Source organism: Ranitomeya imitator, chromosome 1 (assembly GCF_032444005.1).
Source record: "Ranitomeya imitator isolate aRanImi1 chromosome 1, aRanImi1.pri, whole genome shotgun sequence".
In the NCBI taxonomy this organism is placed as follows: Eukaryota; Metazoa; Chordata; class Amphibia; order Anura; family Dendrobatidae; genus Ranitomeya; species Ranitomeya imitator.
This window is the reverse complement of record NC_091282.1, coordinates 717,044,319-717,056,272: the sequence shown is the minus strand read 5'-3', so window position 1 is coordinate 717,056,272 and position 11,954 is coordinate 717,044,319.

The window sequence follows — 11,954 nt, the reverse complement described above, 5'->3', positions numbered from 1 at the left end:
ACTGCCATGAATTAGGAGAGCAGAGGAAACACTGCCATGTATTAGGAAAGCAGAGGAGACACTGCCATGTATTAGGAGAGCAGAGGAGACACTGCCATGTGTTAGGAGAGCAGAGGAGACACTGCCATGTATTAGGAAAGCAGAGGAGACACTGCCATATATTAGGAGAGCAGAGGAGACACTGCCATGTATTAGGAAAGCAGAGGAGACACTGCCATGAATTAGGAGAGCAGAGGAGACACTGCCATGTATTAGGAGAGCAGAGGAGACACTGCCATGTATTAGGAGAGCAGAGGAGACACTGCCATGTGTTAGGAGAGCAGAGGAGACACTGCCATATATTAGGAGAGCAGAGGAGACACTGCCATGTGTTAGGAGAGCAGAGGAGACACTGCCATGTGTTAGGAGAGCAGAGGAGACGCTGCCATGTGTTAGGAGAGCAGAGGAGACACTGCCATGTGTTAGGAGAGCAGAGGAGACACTGCCATGTATTAGGAAAGCAGAGGAGACACTGCCATATATTAGGAGAGCAGAGGAGACACTGCCATGTATTAGGAAAGCAGAGGAGACACTGCCATGAATTAGGAGAGCAGAGGAGACACTGCCATGTATTAGGAGAGCAGTGGAGACACTGCCATGTATTAGGAAAGCAGAGGAGACACTGCCATGAATTAGGAGAGCAGAGGAGACACTGCCATGTGTTAGGAGAACAGAGGAGACACTGCCATGTATTAGGAGAGCAGAGGTGACACTGCCATGTATTAGGAAGGCAGAGGAGGCACTGCCATGAATTAGGAGAGCAGAGGAGACACTGCCATGTGTTAGGAGAACAGAGGAGACCCTGCCATGTATTAGGAAGGCAGAGGAGACACTGCCATGTATTAGGAGAGCAGAGGAGACACTGCCATGTATTAGGAGAGCAGAGGAGACACTGCCATGTATTAGGAGAGCAGAGGAGACACTGCCATTTAGTAGGAAAGCATAGGAGACACTGCCATGTATTAGGAAAGCAGAGGAGACACTGCCATGAATTAGGAGAGCAGAGGTGACACTGCCATGTATTAGGAAAGCAGAGGTGACACTGCCATGTATTAGGAAAGCAGAGGAGACACTGCCATGAATTAGGAGAGCAGAGGAGACACTGCCATATATTAGGAGGGCAGAGGTGACACTGCCATGTATTAGGAGGGCAGAGGAGACACTGCCATGTGTTAGGAAAGCAGAGGGGACACTGCCATGTGTTAGGAGAGCAGAGGAGACACTGCCATATATTAGGAGAGCAGAGGAGACACTGCCATGTATTAGGAGAGCAGAGGAGACACTGCCATGTATTAGGAGAGCAGAGGAGACGCTGCCATGTATTAGGAGAGCAGAGGAGACGCTGCCATTTATTAGGAAAGCAGAGGAGACACTGCCATGTATTAGGAGAGCAGAGGAGACACTGCCATGTGTTAAGATAGCAGAGGAGACACTGCCATGTGTTAGGAAAGCAGAGGAGACACTGCCATGTGTTAGGAGAGCAGAGGAGACACTGCCATATATTAGGAGAGCAGAGGAGACACTGCCATGTATTAGGAGAGCAGAGGAGACACTGCCATGTATTAGGAAAGCAGAGGAGACACTGCCATGTATTAGGAGAACAGAGGAGACACTGCCATGTATTAGGAGAGCAGAGGAGACACTGCCATGTATTAGGAGAGCAGAGGAGACACTGCCATGTATTAGGAGAGGAGAGGAGACACTGCCATGTATTAGGAGAGCAGAGGAGACGCTGCCATGTATTAGGAGAGCAAAGGAGACGCTGCCATTTATTAGGAAAGCAGAGGAGACACTGCCATGTGTTAGGAAAGCAGAGGAGACACTGCCATATATCAGGAGAGCAGAGGAGACACTGCCATGTATTAGGAAAGCAGAGGAGACACTGCCATGAATTAGGAGAGCAGAGGTGACACTGCCATGTATTAGGAGAGCAGAGGAGACACTGCCATGTATTAGGAAGGCAGAGGAGACACTGCCATGAATTAGGAGAGCAGAGGAGACACTGCCATGTATTAGGAGAGCAGAGGAGACGCTGCCATGTATTAGGAGAGCAGAGGAGATGCTGCCATGTATTAGGAAGGCAGAGGAGACACTGCCATGGGTTAGGAGAACAGAGGAGACATTGCCATGTATTAGGAGAGCAGAGGAGACACTGCCATGTGTTAGGAAAGCAGAGGAGACACTGCCATATATTAGGAGAGCAGAGGAGACACTGCCATGTATTAGGAAAGCAGAAGAGACACTGCCATGAATTAGGAGAGCAGAGGAGACACTGCCATGTATTAGGAGAGCAGAGGAGACGCTGCCATGTATTAGGAGAGCAGAGGAGACGCTGCCATTTATTAGGAAAGCAGAGGAGACACTGCCATATATTAGGAGAGCAGAGGAGACACTGCCATGTGTTAGGAGAGCAGAGGAGACGCTGCCATGTATTAGGAGAGCAGAGGAGACACTGCCATGTATTAGGAGAGCAGAGGAGACACTGCCATGTGTTTGGAGAGCAGAGGAGACACTGCCATATATTAGGAGAGCAGAGGAGACACTGCCATGAATTAGGAGAGCAGAGGAGACACTGCCATGTATTAGGAGAGCAGAGGAGACGCTGCCATGTATTAGGAAAGCAGAGGAGACACTGCCATGTATTAGGAGAACAGAGGAGACACTGCCATGTATTAGGAGAGCAGAGGAGACACTGCCATGTATTAGGAGAGCAGAGGAGACACTGCCATGTATTAGGAAGGCAGAGGAGACACTACCATGAATTAGGAGAGCAGAGGAGACACTGCCATGTGTTAGGAGAACAGAGGAGACACTGCCATGTATTAGGAGAGCAGAGGAGACCCAGCCATGTATTAGGAAAGCAGAGGAGACACTGCCATGTATTAGGAAAGCAGAGGTGACACTGCCATGTATTAGGAAAGCAGAGGAGACACTGTCATGTATTAGGAAAGCAGAGGAGACACTGCCATGAATTAGGAGAGCAGATGTGACACTCCCATGTATTAGGAAAGCAGAGGTGACACTGCCATGTATTAGGAAAGCAGAGGAGACACTGCCATGAATTAGGAGAGCAGAGGTGACACTGCCATGTATTAGGAAAGCAGAGGTGACACTGCCATGTATTAGGAAAGCAGAGGAGACACTGCCATGTATTAGGAGAGCAGAGGAGACACTGCCATGTATTAGGAGAGCAGAGGAGACACTGCCATTTAGTAGGAAAGCATAGGAGACACTGCCATGTATTAGGAAAGCAGAGGAGACACTGCCATGAATTAGGAGAGCAGAGGTGACACTGCCATGTATTAGGAAAGCAGAGGTGACACTGCCATGTATTAGGAAAGCAGAGGAGACACTGCCATGAATTAGGAGAGCAGAGGAGACACTGCCATGTGTTAGGAGAGCAGAGGAGACGCTGCCATATATTAGGAGAGCAGAGGAGACACTGCCATGTATTAGGAGAGCAGAGGAGACACTGCCATGTATTAGGAGAGCAGAGGAGACGCTGCCATGTATTAGGAGAGCAGAGGAGACGCTGCCATTTATTAGGAAAGCAGAGGAGACACTGCCATGTATTAGGAGAGCAGAGGAGACACTGCCATGTATTAGGAGAGCAGAGGAGACGCTGCCATGTATTAGGAGAGCAGAGGAGACGCTGCCATTTATTAGGAAAGCAGAGGAGACGCTGCCATGTATTAGGAGAGCAGAGGAGACACTGCCATGTGTTAAGATAGCAGAGGAGACACTGCCATGTGTTAGGAGAGCAGAGGAGACACTGCCATATATTAGGAGAGCAGAGGAGACACTGCCATGTATTAGGAAAGCAGAGGAGACACTGCCATGTATTAGGAAAGCAGAGGAGACACTGCCATGTATTAGGAGAGCAGAGGAGACACTGCCATGTATTAGGAGAGCAGAGGAGACACTGCCATGTATTAGGAAAGCAGAGGAGACACTGCCATGTATTAGGAGAACAGAGGAGACACTGCCATGTATTAGGAGAGCAGAGGAGACACTGCCATGTATTAGGAGAACAGAGGAGACACTGCCATGTATTAGGAGAGCAGAGGTGACACTGCCATGTATTAGGAAAGCAGAGGAGACACTGCCATGAATTAGGAGAGCAGAGGTGACACTGCCATGTATTAGGAAAGCAGAGGTGACACTGCCATGTATTAGGAAAGCAGAGGAGACACTGCCATGTATTAGGAGAGCAGAGGAGACACTGCCATGTATTAGGAGAGCAGAGGAGACACTGCCATTTAGTAGGAAAGCATAGGAGACACTGCCATGTATTAGGAAAGCAGAGGAGACACTGCCATGAATTAGGAGAGCAGAGGTGACACTGCCATGTATTAGGAAAGCAGAGGTGACACTGCCATGTATTAGGAAAGCAGAGGAGACACTGCCATGAATTAGGAGAGCAGAGGAGACACTGCCATGTGTTAGGAGAGCAGAGGAGACGCTGCCATATATTAGGAGAGCAGAGGAGACACTGCCATGTGTTAGGAGAGCAGAGGAGACACTGCCATATATTAGGAGAGCAGAGGAGACACCGCCATGTATTAGGAGAGCAGAGGAGACACTGCCATGTATTAGGAGAGCAGAGGAGACACTGCCATGTATTAGGAAAGCAGAGGTGACACTGCCATGTATTAGGAAAGCAGAGGAGACACTGCCATGAATTAGGAGAGCAGAGGAGACACTGCCATGTGTTAGGAGAGCAGAGGAGACGCTGCCATATATTAGGAGAGCAGAGGAGACACTGCCATGTATTAGGAGAGCAGAGGAGACACTGCCATGTATTAGGAGAGCAGAGGAGACGCTGCCATGTATTAGGAGAGCAGAGGAGACGCTGCCATTTATTAGGAAAGCAGAGGAGACACTGCCATGTATTAGGAGAGCAGAGGAGACACTGCCATGTATTAGGAGAGCAGAGGAGACGCTGCCATGTATTAGGAGAGCAGAGGAGACGCTGCCATTTATTAGGAAAGCAGAGGAGACGCTGCCATGTATTAGGAGAGCAGAGGAGACACTGCCATGTGTTAAGATAGCAGAGGAGACACTGCCATGTGTTAGGAAAACAGAGGAGACACTGCCATGTGTTAGGAGAGCAGAGGAGACACTGCCATATATTAGGAGAGCAGAGGAGACACCGCCATGTATTAGGAGAGCAGAGGAGACACTGCCATGTATTAGGAAAGCAGAGGAGACACTGCCATGTATTAGGAGAACAGAGGAGACACTGCCATGTATTAGGAGAGCAGAGGAGACACTGCCATGTATTAGGAGAACAGAGGAGACACTGCCATGTATTAGGAGAGCAGAGGTGACACTGCCATGTATTAGGAGAGCAGAGGAGACACTGCCATGTATTAGGAAGGCAGAGGAGACACTACCATGAATTAGGAGAGCAGAGGAGACACTGCCATGTGTTAGGAGAACAGAGGAGACACTGCCATGTATTAGGAGAGCAGAGGAGACACAGCCATGTATTAGGAAAGCAGAGGAGACACTGCCATGTATTAGGAAAGCAGAGGAGACACTGCCATGTATTAGGAAAGCAGAGGTGACACTGCCATGTATTAGGAAAGCAGAGGAGACACTGCCATGTATTAGGAAAGCAGAGGAGACACTGCCATGAATTAGGAGAGCATATGTGACACTCCCATGTATTAGGAAAGCAGAGGTGACACTGCCATGTATTAGGAAAGCAGAGGAGACACTGCCATGAATTAGGAGAGCAGAGGTGACACTGCCATGTATTAGGAAAGCAGAGGTGACACTGCCATGTATTAGGAAAGCAGAGGAGACACTGCCATGAATTAGGAGAGCAGAGGAGACACTGCCATGTATTAGGAGGGCAGAGGAGACACTGCCATGAATTAGGAGAGCAGAGGAGACACTGCCATGTGTTAGGAGAACAGAGGAGACACTGCCATGTATTAGGAGAGCAGAGGAGACACTGCCATGTATTAGGAAAGCAGAGGAGACACTGCCATGTATTAGGAAAGCAGAGGAGACACTGCCATGAATTAGGAGAGCAGAGGTGACACTGCCATGTATTAGGAAAGCAGAGGTGACACTGCCATGTGTTTGGAGGGCAGATGAGACACTGCCATGTATTAGGAAAGCAGAGGAGACACTGCCATGAATTAGGAGAGCAGAGGAGACACTGCCATGTATTAGGAGGGCAGAGGAGACAATGCCATGTATTAGGAGAGCAGAGGAGACACTGCCGTGTATTAGGAGGGCAGAGGAGACACTGCCATGTATTAGGAAAGCAGAGGAGACACTGCCATGTGTTAGGAGGGCAGATGAGACACTGCCATGTATTAGGAAAGCAGAGGAGACACTGCCATGAATTAGGAGAGCAGAGTAGACACTGCCATGTATTAGGAGGGCAGAGGAGACACTGCCATGTATTAGGAGAGCAGAGGAGACACTGCCGTTTATTAGGAGGGCAGAGGAGACACTGCCATGTGTTAGGAAAGCAGAGGAGACAATGCCATGTATTAGGAGAGCAGAGGAGACACTGCCATGTATTAGGAGAGCAGAGGAGACGCTGCCATGTATTAGGAGAGCAGAGGAGACACTGCCATGTATTAGGAGAGCAGAGGAGACACTGCCATTTATTAGGAAAGCAGAGGAGACACTGCCATGAATTAGGAGAGCAGAGGTGACACTGCCATGTGTTAAGATAGCAGAGGAGACACTGCCATGTGTTAGGAAAGCAGAGGAGACATTGCCATATATCAGGAGAGCAGAGGAGACACTGCCATGTATTAGGAAAGCAGAGGAGACACTGCCATCAATTAGGAGAGCAGAGGTGACACTGCCATGTATTAGGAGAGCAGAGGAGACACTGCCAAGTATTAGGAAGGCAGAGGAGACACTGCCATGAATTAGGAGGGCAGAGGAGACACTGCCATGTATTAGGAAGGCAGAGGAGACACTGCCATGTGTTAGGAGAACAGAGGAGACATTGCCATGTATTAGGAGAGCAGAGGAGACACTGCCATGTGTTAGGAAAGCAGAGGAGACACTGCCATATATTAGGAGAGCAGAGGAGACACTGCCATGTATTAGGAAAGCAGAAGAGACACTGCCATGAATTAGGAGAGCAGAGGAGACACTGCCATGTATTAGGAGAGCAGAGGAGACGCTGCCATGTATTAGGAGAGCAGAGGAGACACTACAATGAATTAGGAGAGCAGAGGAGACACTGCCATGTGTTAGGAGAACAGACGAGACACTGCCATGTATTAGGAGAGCAGAGGAGACACAGCCATGTATTAGGAAAGCAGAGGAGACACTGCCATGTATTAGGAAAGCAGAGGAGACACTGCCATGTATTAGGAAAGCAGAGGTGACACTGCCATGTATTAGGAAAGCAGAGGAGACACTGCCATGTATTAGGAAAGCAGAGGAGACACTGCCATGAATTAGGAGAGCAGATGTGACACTCCCATGTATTAGGAAAGCAGAGGTGAAACTGCCATGTATTAGGAAAGCAGAGGAGACACTGCCATGAATTAGGAGAGCAGAGGTGACACTGCCATGTATTAGGAAAGCAGAGGTGACACTGCCATGTATTAGGAAAGCAGAGGAGACACTGCCATGAATTAGGAGAGCAGAGGAGACACTGCCATGTATTAGGAGGGCAGAGGAGACACTGCCATGAATTAGGAGAGCAGAGGAGACACTGCCATGTGTTAGGAGAACAGAGGAGACACTGCCATGTATTAGGAGAGCAGAGGAGACACTGCCATGTATTAGGAAAGCAGAGGAGACACTGCCATGTATTAGGAAAGCAGAGGAGACACTGCCATGAATTAGGAGAGCAGAGGTGACACTGCCATGTATTAGGAAAGCAGAGGTGACACTGCCATGTGTTTGGAGGGCAGATGAGACACTGCCATGTATTAGGAAAGCAGAGGAGACACTGCCATGAATTAGGAGAGCAGAGGAGACACTGCCATGTATTAGGAGGGCAGAGGAGACACTGCCATGTATTAGGAGAGCAGAGGAGACACTGCCGTGTATTAGGAGGGCAGAGGAGACACTGCCATGTATTAGGAAAGCAGAGGAGACACTGCCATGTGTTAGGAGGGCAGATGAGACACTGTCATGTATTAGGAAAGCAGAGGAGACACTGCCATGAATTAGGAGAGCAGAGTAGACACTGCCATGTATTAGGAGGGCAGAGGAGACACTGCCATGTATTAGGAGAGCAGAGGAGACACTGCCGTTTATTAGGAGGGCAGAGGAGACACTGCCATGTGTTAGGAAAGCAGAGGAGACAATGCCATGTATTAGGAGAGCAGAGGAGACACTGCCATGTATTAGGAGAGCAGAGGAGACGCTGCCATGTATTAGGAGAGCAGAGGAGACACTGCCATGTATTAGGAGAGCAGAGGAGACACTGCCATTTATTAGGAAAGCAGAGGAGACACTGCCATGAATTAGGAGAGCAGAGGTGACACTGCCATGTGTTAAGATAGCAGAGGAGACACTGCCATGTGTTAGGAAAGCAGAGGAGACATTGCCATATATCAGGAGAGCAGAGGAGACACTGCCATGTATTAGGAAAGCAGAGGAGACACTGCCATGAATTAGGAGAGCAGAGGTGACACTGCCATGTATTAGGAGAGCAGAGGAGACACTGCTAAGTATTAGGAAGGCAGAGGAGACACTGCCATGAATTAGGAGGGCAGAGGAGACACTGCCATGTATTAGGAAGGCAGAGGAGACACTGCCATGTGTTAGGAGAACAGAGGAGACATTGCCATGTATTAGGAGAGCAGAGGAGACACTGCCATGTGTTAGGAAAGCAGAGGAGACACTGCCATATATTAGGAGAGCAGAGGAGACACTGCCATGTATTAGGAAAGCAGAAGAGACACTGCCATGAATTAGGAGAGCAGAGGAGACACTGCCATGTATTAGGAGAGCAGAGGAGACGCTGCCATGTATTAGGAGAGCAGAGGAGACGCTGCCATTTATTAGGAAAGCAGAGGAGACACTGCCATATATTAGGAGAGCAGAGGAGACACTGCCATGTGTTAGGAGAGCAGAGGAGACGCTGCCATGTATTAGGAGAGCAGAGGAGACACTGCCATGTATTAGGAGAGCAGAGGAGACACTGCCATGTGTTTGGAGAGCAGAGGAGACACTGCCATATATTAGGAGAGCAGAGGAGACACTGCCATGAATTAGGAGAGCAGAGGAGACACTGCCATGTATTAGGAGAGCAGAGGAGACGCTGCCATGTATTAGGAGAGCAGAGGAGACACTGCCATGTGTTTGGAGAGCAGAGGAGACACTGCCATGTATTAGGAAAGCAGAGGAGACACTGCCATGAATTAGGAGAGCAGAGGAGACACTGCCATGTATTAGGAGAGCAGAGGAGACACTGCCATGTATTAGGAGAGCAGAGGAGACACTGCCATGTGTTAGGAGAACAGAGGAGACCCTGCCATGTATTAGGAAGGCAGAGGAGACACTGCCATGTATTAGGAGAGCAGAGGAGACACTGCCATGTATTAGGAGAGCAGAGTAGACACTGCCATGTATTAGGAGAGCAGAGGAGACACTGCCATTTAGTAGGAAAGCATAGGAGACACTGCCATGTATTAGGAAAGCAGAGGAGACACTGCCATGAATTAGGAGAGCAGAGGTGACACTGCCATGTATTAGGAAAGCAGAGGTGACACTGCCATGTATTACGAAAGCAGAGGAGACACTGCCATGAATTAGAAGAGCAGAGGAGACACAGCCATGTGTTAGGAGAGCAGAGGAGACACTGCCATGTATTAGGAGAGCAGAGGAGACACTGCCATGTGTTAGGAGAGCAGAGGTGACACTGCCATGTATTAGGAAAGCAGAGGAGACACTGCCATGAATTAGGAGAGCAGAGGAGACACTGCCATGTATTAGGAGAGCAGAGGAGACACTGCCATGTATTAGGAGAGCAGAGGAGACACTGCCATGTGTTAGGAGAGCAGAGGAGACACTGCCATATATTAGGAGAGCAGAGGAGACACTGCCATGTGTTAGGAGAGCAGAGGAGACGCTGCCATATATTAGGAGAGCAGAGGAGACACTGCCATGTATTAGGAAAGCAGAGGAGACACTGCCATGAATTAGGAGAGCAGAGGAGACACTGCCATGTGTTAGGAGAACAGAGGAGACACTGCCATGTATTAGGAGAGCAGAGGAGACACTGCCATGTATTAGGAAAGCAGAGGAGACACTGCCATGAATTAGGAGAGCAGAGGAGACACTGCCATGTGTTAGGAGAACAGAGGAGACACTGCCATGTATTAGGAGAGCAGAGGTGACACAGTCATGTATTAGGAGAGCAGAGGAGACACTGCCATGTATTAGGAAGGCAGAGGAGACACTGCCATGAATTAGGAGAGCAGAGGAGACACTGCCATGTGTTAGGAGAACAGAGGAGACCCTGCCATGTATTAGGAAGGCAGAGGAGACACTGCCATGTATTAGGAGAGCAGAGGAGACACTGCCATGTATTAGGAGAGCAGAGGAGACACTGCCATGTATTAGGAGAGCAGAGGAGACACTGCCATTTAGTAGGAAAGCATAGGAGACACTGCCATGTATTAGGAAAGCAGAGGAGACACTGCCATTAATTAGGAGAGCAGAGGTGACACTGCCATGTATTAGGAAAGCAGAGGTGACACTGCCATGTATTAGGAAAGCAGAGGAGACACTGCCATGAATTAGGAGAGCAGAGGTGACACTGCCATGTATTAGGAAAGCAGAGGTGACACTGCCATGTATTAGGAAAGCAGAGGAGACACTGCCATGAATTAGGAGAGCAGAGGAGACACTGCCATACATTAGGAGGGCAGAGGTGACACTGCCATGTATTAGGAGGGCGGAGGAGACACTGCCATGTGTTAGGAAAGCAGAGGAGACACTGCCATGTGTTAGGAGAGCAGAGGAGACACTGCCATATATTAGGAGAGCAGAGGAGACACTGCCATGTATTAGGAGAGCAGAGGAGACACTGCCATGTATTAGGAGAGCAGAGGAGACGCTGCCATGTATTAGGAGAGCAGAGGAGACGCTGCTATTTATTAGGAAAGCAGAGGAGACACTGCCATGTATTAGGAGAGCAGAGGAGACACTGCCATGTGTTAAGATAGCAGAGGAGACACTGCCATGTGTTAGGAAAGCAGAGGAGACACTGCCATGTGTTAGGAGAGCAGAGGAGACACTGCCATATATTAGGAGAGCAGAGGAGACACTGCCATGTATTAGGAGAGCAGAGGAGACACTGCCATGTATTAGGAAAGCAGAGGAGACACTGCCATGTATTAGGAGAGCAGAGGAGACACTGCCATGTATTAGGAGAGCAGAGGAGACACTGCCATGTATTAGGAGAGCAGAGGAGACATTGCCATGTATTAGGAGAGCAGAGGAGACACTGCCATGTATTAGGAGAGCAGAGGAGACGCTGCCATGTATTAGGAGAGCAGAGGAGACGCTGCCATTTATTAGGAAAGCAGAGGAGACGCTGCCATGTATTAGGAGAGCAGAGGAGACACTGCCATGTATTAGGAGAGCAGAGGAGACGCTGCCATTTATTAGGAAAGCAGGGGAGACACTGCCATGTATTAGGAGAGCAGAGGAGACACTGCCATGTGTTAAGATAGCAGAGGAGACACTGCCATGTGTTAGGAAAGCAGAGGAGACACTGCCATGTATTAGGAGAGCAGAGGAGACACTGCCATGTATTAGGAGAGCAGAGGAGACACTGCCATGTATTAGGAAATCAGAGGAGACACTGCCATGTATTAGGAGAACAGAGGAGACACTGCCGTGTATTAGGAGAGCAGAGGAGACACTGCCATGTATTAGGAGAGCAGAGGAGACGCTGCCATGTATTA